The sequence below is a fragment of the Rhinoderma darwinii genome, chromosome 6, assembly GCF_050947455.1.
Source record: "Rhinoderma darwinii isolate aRhiDar2 chromosome 6, aRhiDar2.hap1, whole genome shotgun sequence".
NCBI classification, from domain to species: Eukaryota; Metazoa; Chordata; class Amphibia; order Anura; family Rhinodermatidae; genus Rhinoderma; species Rhinoderma darwinii.
This window is the reverse complement of record NC_134692.1, coordinates 4,551,277-4,561,679: the sequence shown is the minus strand read 5'-3', so window position 1 is coordinate 4,561,679 and position 10,403 is coordinate 4,551,277. Positions and strand designations below refer to the sequence as shown.

General features: G+C 44.1%; 1 long non-coding RNA gene across 1 annotated transcript; it reads left to right on the top strand.

Annotated features, from left to right (window-relative positions):
* The first annotated feature begins 246 nt into the window (after positions 1-246).
* LOC142656152 (uncharacterized) lies at positions 247-6,222 on the top strand. The gene is made up of 2 exons (XR_012849591.1): positions 247-871; positions 5,051-6,222. It is a non-coding gene; the product is annotated as an uncharacterized LOC142656152 (long non-coding RNA).
* Positions 6,223-10,403: the final 4,181 nt, after the last annotated feature.

Genomic DNA, 10,403 nt, shown 5'->3' with positions numbered 1-10,403 from the left:
GGTGGTGATGATGATGATGATGATGGTTAAATCTCTGTGCACTTTAGCACCGCGGCGTCCTATGGACTGATGACATATGACAGTTTTTCAGTCCTTGATGCTGCTAATAGAAATAAACCGTTATTATTAGATTTGGCGCCATTGTATTCATTGGCTAAGAATAACTTCATTTATTCATGTTCTCGACTTGGCAGGAGAAAAAAAATCTCTGGACTCTCATTGTCCTTCCTCTTTCTTTCCAGATGAAACTTTGGCACAAGTCGCCCGGGCGTTGCATATATTAATGGTGGAAATAGCCGCTACTGGATCATCCCTCTAATATGGCGGCCATTTGTCCTGACAACCTCCGACAACTTCATCCGATGTTCAGTCAAGATGATGAACAAATCTAAAATATGTGAGAAATGTTCCCTCATTGACGACATGGCTTTTATAAAGAGGTTTATGTAAAGCTGATTTACTGCATTATGAAAAGATCTCTGCTTGCTGACAGTAAATGTGAACATACTTGTTTACAGGCTGAAGATTTTGCATAGACAAATACTTCTCACAGCTGAGCTGAGGGCTTCGACACCTCATTTTTATAATCTATAAGGATCCTACGAGGGTGAGGGCACGGTTAAGGGATGAACCAGGTATCGGTTTTGCTACAGGGCCCCGAAGCTTCAAGTTGCCCCTTTATGAGACTGAACCGGTCACCCGTATATCTGGTGACTGCTGCAAACGTCCAATGATTGCCGCCATTTTGAACACATTAACACTGAGCGGGCTGTGCAGATCCTGGTCCTGCCGGCTTCTTCTCTAGTGTCCTCCCAGTCAGTACAGATGGAAGATAACAGAAGACAGGCGCCTCCTTGTGGGGTCCTCCAAGGTGAGAATTGCTCTATAGGGGTGTGTAGACTTTTTTTATCCACTGTATATATCAGGCATATCATTGTGTAATTGACATTCATTACAATAATGACTATTTGTCGAGCGTCCATTAGTAAGGGATCGGTGATGAACAAGTATCAGGTAATTATCGGCTGCGTCTACGACTCAGGGGTGAAAGGAACGTTACGTCACTGTGTTATATAATCCAGCTTTGCCTACTGACCTGCATGTGACTGCTTCTACCGTCGTTGACCTGTTTCCCCGCAGAGATCACGGTGTCTAGACTTCAGAGGAGCGTTAATAAGATCCTAATGACTTTCCACAAGTCCCTGGCCCGCAGCCCGCTTTCCCCACACGTCACAATCTTTCCATAAACCTCATATTAAATCCTGATATTAATAGTCATGTAATCTCCTCTGCCGTTCAGACGTCTGGGAAAGATGGGTAACAACTCCTACGGGAGCGCTAACGGCGGCAGCAAACATATCGGAGGACACGAGGAATTACTGTCTATTTACTGGGAAGGGGTTTTTATTTTATTTTAGGAGTAAATTCTCCGTCATTTATTCTATTAAAGGGGTTATTCCCATCTTAGACCTTTATGGCTTTCCCCGTGAATTTTCCATAATTGTCTAAGATGTGAATAACCCTTTACGTATTTATTGCCCCTGACCACTACTTGCTACGAAGCCGCTGCCCGTCGCTGGTCCTCTGGAGGTGACAGCGTTCGCATTCTCGCCTCCTCGCTGTTTATATTGTGTCTGGTTTGCAGCAGAAGATTACAAAGGAGAACACACATTTCTTGACAGTGACGTGTTATGACTGGTGTTAAATAATATTTACTAGAGAAGAAGAAAGCGCCACCGTATGAGCGACAAATATTATTAGGATGAGGTTCTAGGGTTACAGGGCAAAAGTATGTGCACCCCCGGACATCCAAATCTGCCTGCTGCAGGACGAGGGGCATGAATATGGAGTTGCCTGCCCTTGGCTTCTATAACAGCCTCCACTGCATAGATTTTGGCTCCAGAGATTCACATCCATACAGGCACTGTCACGATGCGGGGTGTGGACCCACTGGGCCGCACTGCATAGCGGGATGGCAGATGGCCAAACAGGTATGGTACCGAGTGTATAGTCCAGAAAGGGTACCTGAGGCAATGTGGATAGTAGCAAGGCAGGCTCGGCTGGGACCAGGCGGCAGGTAGACGTCAGGCGTGGAGATGCAGCACAGCACGACTACAGCTCAGCTCGGCAGTAGACCAGGATAGTACTGGATAGACCATTTGCAAGACAGACTTTGGGAAACAACAACGCTCAGACGAGGATCAGAAGGGCGGTGGCCTTCTTATAGTCCAGGAAATCATGTGAGTTGATGATGATGATTTTCATGCGCTGGCCCCTTAAGGGCGGGAACGAGCATGCGCGCGCACCCTCTGGGAGACAGTCTCGATACCCAGGAAGTGAGTGCCAGCGCCTCACAGGGGGGAAGACGCAGCACAGCAGCAGGATGTCCATGGCCGCGGTCGTCGAGGGGTAAGTTAGAACGACGGATCGCGGCCATAGACGCTACAGGCACCAGAGCCTCAGTGAGGTTGGACGCTGATGTTGGGGAATAAGATCTGGTTCACACTTCAGGGTTGGATGGAGTTGAGCCCAGCGCTCGGTGCAGTCACGTTCTTCAAGACTGGCAGCAAGGAGCCTTCCCAAATCTTGACCACAAAGCTGGAAATTCACAATTCTCTAGCTTTCCCTTTATTGGAACTAAGGCCCCAAACCATAAAGACCAGCCCCACCATTATTTCAACCGCCAGACCCTACAGTTGCCACTACACATCCAGCCAAGAAGTGTTCTCCAGATATCCACCAAACCCAGACCGTGAACTGGTGAAGGTGATTCAGTTCAGTGTTGGCGACTTTATACCACTCCAAGCGCCACTTGACATTGAGCATGTGGATCTCAGGTTTGTGTGGCTCCTCAGCCACGAATACCCCAATCTAGTATGAACAGTCCTTGTGCTGACGTTGTCTCCAGTTTGGAGCACCCTGGGGTCGCGCTCTGTTCTGTTGTGTGTTCTCAACTTTATGACTGAACTATTTTTGCTCTATGATGTTCTAATGTGCAAAAGGGCAGCTTAAGGTTCGCCATACACCTCAGATAGCTATCCCTCTAGATCCCCCAATACATATGCACACTCGGCCGACCGTGCATGGATTCAGAATAAAGAGAGGGGAGTAAACTGCTGCCAGAGAACTCTGGCAGCGGCTTATCTCCCCTGAGAACAAAAGGATCGGGAATGTTTCTCAATTCTTCTCTCATCCAACATCTGCTGTCAGGGGAGAGTCGGGAGGCCCCATACACATTAGATGGTCAGTCGGAAAATAAGTGGGTTCGGCCAACATTTATCTAAAAAGGTATGGCCACCTTATGTGATATCGGATTGGATTAGGCATGTTGTATCCTTGTCTGACACATTTGTCTCCATGGTTACAGACTACAAACTAACCCTTGTGTAGTCTGATCCATCCTATGCACATCTGTGTGGGGTCTTTTTCCAAATCCTGGATGATTCATAGCACAAACCTCCTCTCTTCAATTGTAAAGTCTTTTTTAAGATGCTTTGTGCGCGTTCGTAGCGCATTTCTCAGACTTCCCAACTTAACAGGGATAAATAAGGAAAGGGAAAAAAAAAGAGAAAAGAACATCGTTTGAAAATGACCAGTGACTGCTGGGTACTGTAGGGGTGTGTTTTGTTCCACCAATGGCAGGCTGGCACGGTGCCCGCTGGATCCAGCCCCGCTCTGCCTTGGGTACATCTTTTCATCAGTCAATGCATTGGTCGGCTTCAAATGGCAGCACAGAAAAGCCATGAATAGCCCAAAATAAATTAGACCACTGTGCAAAGCAAGCAAAGGGTTTTGTCACCCTGTCCTGCAAGGAACATTAAGGGGAGGAGGGGAGGGGGAGCTCCAACCATTTAAACATGCCTGGAGGTTCCCTGAGGTAAAACTGTTTGTGACGAGGTAAAGTTCTGTTAGAACCTCCGGGAAGTCTCATTATCTGTATTATTTCTTTCCTGTTGGCATAGAACTTGTTTCGTTGTGAAATCACCTTCTCTTACTGTATAGGACACATCCATGTACATTAATGTATATTACGTGTAACCCCGGCCCCAGTTCTGTCCTCGGTCGCCCCTGAGTTTATCATGTTCCCCAGATTCCCTCACTTGGATTCTTAAAAGTTCTGACTAGAACTATTCTGAAATGACCCACATAAACCACCTGTACCATAAGCAAGACTGTGGGCGCTGGTCAACCCATTCACAGCGTCCTGGCCCTGGTGACCCAACTGTCGGATGCCCATAATGAGTGGTCTAGCTCTTTATGTCCACACCTACTATCTCGGGTGATCCTGGAGGTCCAGAGGTTCTCTAACAATTTTCCCTGGTCCTCTAGTTGCCATTACTTTTGGTTTACAGGTTCAGTGGTTTAAATAGTATCCCTGGTGGTCCCGTAGTTTTATGGATAATAACACTGGTGTCTAAGAGGTTAACAGATGATTCCCTTGTGTCTCTTGGATCATTGGCCTCTGTTGTCCATTTGGTTTAACCAATATTAGATTTGGTATCTAGTGTTCCATTTGCTAATAGATAAAATCCCTGTTGTATTTTGGGTTAATAGTATCGCTCATGTCTAGCGGGTTAGTAGTATGATCCATGTTGTCCATTTGGGATAATAGATGGAGTAGTTATATGTTTGATGGAGTAGTTATATCCCTGGGGTCTCGAATGTTAAGAAATAATATACCTGGTGGTCTGTGGGTCTAGAAATATTATCCCTGGTGTTCTAGGGGTTGTGAAATCTTATTTTGTCCAGTGGTCACTGACTTCTTCAGACTTTGGCATTGTCCCTTCTGTAGGAATGTGGATGAAGTCAATCAACGGCAGATCAAGATCAATTACACATGTCCCTGCACCGTCTCTGGGATCTCCTACCCTGGTCTCCAAGAATAAAGAATTTCATGGTCGATAATTTCAGGTCCATAAACAGCATTTGGGGAATATTCTTGGTTTCTACGTCTAATGTAATATTAGTTCCTGGATCCTTTAATGCTCGTATATACTTCATCTCAATGGATACTCAGCAGTTAATAGTTCTTTTTATTTTCCATTTACAGATTTTCTCTAAAGAGTGAGAGGAACTCCGCACAATCTGAAGACCAACTCTGAAGATAAAGTCTCATGAGGACACCACTGGGAACCAGAGGAAACGACCTTCAACTTATCTCCTGGAGATGTGAGAATGAATGGAAGAACAGCACCACGACCTTGTCCTACTCGACCTCAGATCCGTCCTCACCATGAAGTCTATAAGTTATCAGCTAGGACTGAAGACGGACTAAAACATCACACCTGGCGCGGAGCACACCTGTCCTCTGGAACTTAGTGATGGAAATAATGATGGGGGTTATAGTCTTACATGATTTTAGCTCAGACCCCCCCCCCCCCCATATATACAATCAGGCTCTGACTTCAGAGACCTTATGAGACAATATCTTAGCGTTTGGACCTTTCATCCCAGAGCTCAGAGAAAACCGAGGATTTCCCGAGGATCTGATGGACATTTCCATCAGGAAGATCCTCACTCCCGGCTAGAAGAAAACTCTTCCCGCCGGCCCAGGAGCGTCACTGTTGCCCAGTTATGTCCCTGTGGTAAACAAACAGATCAGACATGAAAAACTCCATCCTGCGGTTCCATGTTTCCCCCCGACATTCGTTACCAGGAGAGAATCTGGCAGCCCCATAGACATTAGATTGTTGGCCGATCCACTAACAAGAGGGCGGGATAAGATTTCAGTTTTTGCTTGCGTCATAATATATTTGGTGCAACTCTCATTACACTTTAATATTCTGAGCATGTACATCACGATCGTGCATGGAAAAAATGTTTGCACGTCTTTATTAAATTCAACGCATTTTATGACTCCTCTTGGTCAGGTGACACAACTCAAAACTGTCCAGGTAGGTGTAAAAATGATAAAAACACATAATACATTTGGTGCACTCCACGTACTCCACATAACTGAGGGCAGTTTGCTTAGTAAATTACCCCCCAATGTGCTCACATTGACCATGCAGGAGAGGTCGGGCTCCACCTATCAATGGTCTTTCTCTTGTGCTCCATCACATTGACCTTAGAACAATATTGTGTCCACTTGTCGCCTTGATGATCGTTTCTCATAGATCTGGCGGATGATATTCTATTGTCCGGCATAGAAGGTCGAGAAGCAGATCCTGACCCTGATTGTTCCACATAAGGATGTTTGATGAATAAACCCTGTGACCCTTATATTTGCTGTATTACTACGACCTCCGGATGATGAGGTCAGGGACATTATTCATAGCGTCCGCCCGACCTGCTGCGGTTACAGGTATGTCAGAGTAAGTAAACATAATTGTATTGCTGCGTCCGTGAAAGTCCCAACTATTAAAATACCACATTGTTTAATCCGCCAGGTGAATAACGTAGGCAAAAAAATAAAAAATACAATGCAAACATTACTGTTTTTGGACAGATCATTTCACCAAAAATCGAATCAAAAGTGTTCAAAAAGTCATATATGCCCTAAAATTATCCCAAAAAATACACCAGCTCACCCCACAAGCCCTCACACCGCTCCATAGACAGAGAAATAAAAAAGTCCTGGCTCTCAGAATACGGCGAAACAAAACTATTTTTTTTAACAAAATTGTTTTTTCTTTGTAAAGGTAATATATCCTAAACAAACTACTTAAAGAGGCTCTGTCACCAGATTTTGCAACCCCTATCTGCTATTGCAGCAGATAGGCGCTGCAATGTAGATTACAGTAACGTTTTTATTTTTAAAAAACGAGCATTTTTGGCCAAGTTATGACCATTTTTGTAATTATGCAAATGAGGCTTGCAAAAGTCCAAGTGGGTGTGTTTAAAAGTAAAAGTCCAAGTGGGCGTGTATTAGGTGCGTAAATCGGGGCGTTTTTAATACTTTTACTAGCTGGGCGCTGTGAAGAGAAGTAACATCCTCTTCTCTTCAGAACGCCCAGCTTGTGACAGTGCAGATCTGTGACGTCACTCACAGGTCCTGCATCGTGACGGCCACATCGGCACCAGAGGCTACAGTTGATTCTGCAGGTAAGTCGATCTTACCTGCAAACGCTGATGCTGCTGCAGAATCAACTGTAGCCTCTGGTGCCGATGTGGCCGTCACGATGCAGGACCTGTGAGTGACGTCACAGATCTGCACTGTCACAAGCTGGGCGTTCTGAAGAGAAGAGGATGTTACTTCTCTTCACAGCGCCCAGCTAGTAAAAGTATTAAAAACGCCCCGATTTACGCACCTAATACACGCCCACTTGGACTTTTACTTTTAAACACACCCACTTGGACTTTTGCAAGCCTCATTTGCATAATTACAAAAATGGTCATAACTTGGCCAAAAATGCTCGTTTTTTAAAAATAAAAACGTTACTGTAATCTACATTGCAGCGCCTATCTGCTGCAATAGCAGATAGGGGTTGCAAAATCTGGTGACAGAGCCTCTTTAAGTTTTATATTGCCGTAATAAAGTTAACATGTTGTTTTTACCACGCGGTGATTAACGTAAAAAAGAAACACAAAAGACTATAGAGAAATCACTGTTTTACAGCCTGTATTATACTCTAGAGCTGCACTCACTATTCTGCTGGTGAAGTCACTGTGTACATACATTACTTATCCTGTACTGATCCTGAGTTACATCCTGTATTATACTCCAGAGCTGCACTCACTATTCTGCTGGTGGAGTCACTGTGTACATACATTACATTACTTATCCTGTACTGATCCTGAGTTACATCCTGTATTATACCCCAGAGCAGCACTCACTATTCTGCTGGTGGAGTCACTGTGTACATACATTACTTATCCTGTACTGATCCTGAGTTACATCCTGTATTATACTCCAGAGCTGCACTCACTATTCTGCTGGTGGAGTCACTGTGTACATACATTACATTACTTATCCTGTACTGATCCTGAGTTACATTCTGTATTATACTCTAGAGCTGCACTCACTATTCTGCTGGTGGAGTCACTGTGTATATACATTACATTACTGATCCTGTACTGATCCTGAGTTACATCCTGTATTATACTCCAGAGCTGCACTCACTATTCTGCTGGTGGAGTCACTGTGTACATACATTACATTACTTATCCTGTACTGATCCTGAGTTACATTCTGTATTATACTCTAGAGCTGCACTCCCTATTCTGCTGGTGAAGTCACTGTGTACATACATTACTTATCCTGTACTGATCCTGAGTTATATCCTGTATTATACTCCAGAGCTGCACTCACTATTCTGCTGGTGGAGTCACTGTGTACATACATTACATTACTTATCCTGTACTGATCCTGAGTTACATTCTGTATTATACTCTAGAGCTGCACTCTCTATTCTGCTGGTGAAGTCACTGTGTACATACATTACTTATCCTGTACTGATCATGAGTTATATCCTGTATTATACTCCAGAGCTGCACTCACTATTCTGCTGGTGGAGTCACTGTGTACATACATTACATTACTAATCCTGTACTGATCCTGAGTTACATCCAGTATTATACTCCAGAGCTGCACTCACTATTCTGCTGGTGGAGTCACTGTGTACATACATTACTTATCCTGTACTGATCCTGAGTTATATCCTGTATTATACTCCAGAGCTGCACTCACTATTCTGCTGGTGGAGTCACTGTGTACATACATTACATTACTAATCCTGTACTGATCCTGAGTTACATCCAGTATTATACTCCAGAGCTGCACTCACTATTCTGCTGGTGGAGTCACTGTGTACATACATTACTTATCCTGTACTGATCCTGAGTTATACCCTGTATCATACTCCAGAGCTGCACTCACTATTCTGCTGGTGGAGTCACTGTGTACATACATTACATTACTTATCCTGTACTGATCCTGAGTTACATCCAGTATTATACTCCAGAGCTGCACTCACTATTCTGCTGGTGGAGTCACTGTGTACATACATTATATTATTTATCCTGTACTGATCCTGAGTTACATCCTGTATTATATTCCAGAGCTGCACTCACTATTCTGCTGGAGGCGTCGCTGTGTACATACATTACATTACTTATCCTGTACTGATCCTGAGTTACATCCTGTATTATACTCCAGAGCTGCACTCACTATTCTGCTGGTGGAGTCACTGTGTACATACATTACATTACTTATCCTGTACTGATCCTGAGTTACATCCTGTATTATAGTCCAGTGCTGCACTCACTATTCTGCTGGAGGAGTCACTGTATACATACATTACATTACTTATCCTGTACTGATCCTGAGTTACATCCTGTATTATACTCCAGAGCTGCACTCACTATTCTGCTGGTGGAGTCGCTGTGTATATACATTACATTACTTATCCTGTACTGATCCTGAGTTACATCCTGTATTATACTCCAGAGCTGCACTCACTATTCTGCTGGTGGAGTCACTGTGTACATACATTATATTACTTATCCTGTACTGATCCTGAGTTACATCCTGTATTATACTCTAGAGCTGCACTCACTATTCTGCTGGTGGAGTCACTGTGTACATACATTAAATTACTTATCCTGTACTGATCCTGAGTTATATCCTGTATTATACTCCAAAGCTGCACTCACTATTCTGCTAGTGGAGTCACTGTGTACATACATTACATTACTTATCCTGTACTGATCCTGAGTTACATCCTGTATTATACTCCAGAGCTGCACTCACTATTCTGCTGGTGGAGTCACTGTGTACATACATTACATTACTTATCCTGTACTGATCCTGAGTTATATCCTCTATTATACTCCAGAGCTGCGCTCACTATTCTGCTGGTGGAGTCACTGTGTACATACATTACATTACTTATCCTGTACTGATCCTGAGTTACATCCTGTATTATACTCCAGAGCTGCACTCACTATTCTGCTGGTGGAGTCACTGTGTACATACATTACATTACTTATCCTATACTGATCCTGAGTTATATCCTGTATTATACTCCAGAGCTGCACTCACTATTCTGCTGGTGGAGTCACTGTGTACATACATTACTTATCCTGTACTGATCCTGATCCTAGGCTGTTTCTTGAACCTCTCACCTACAACCCCCTCACTGCTTCATCTTACATTCCCTGTAACCCCTGCACCTTTTTGTCCAGGATATGGATGGGGTCATGTGGAGTGGGATTGGTCTGCAGATAAAGGGGCTCATTATTTAACCTTGTGGAACATCATTAAGGATCCATTAGGAGGGGCAGATATAAGGGCAGATATCAGCCAGGGGGTGGAGAGGCTACAGGAGCCCTGCGTTTATTGCCCACCGGGTTTCCTACGTAATATTGAATTAATGGGATATTGATGAATATGGCTCCGTCTCTGGACACTGGGATGGGGGACCTCTGGCTTTTTCTCCACCTCTGTCCTTGTCCTAAGCGGT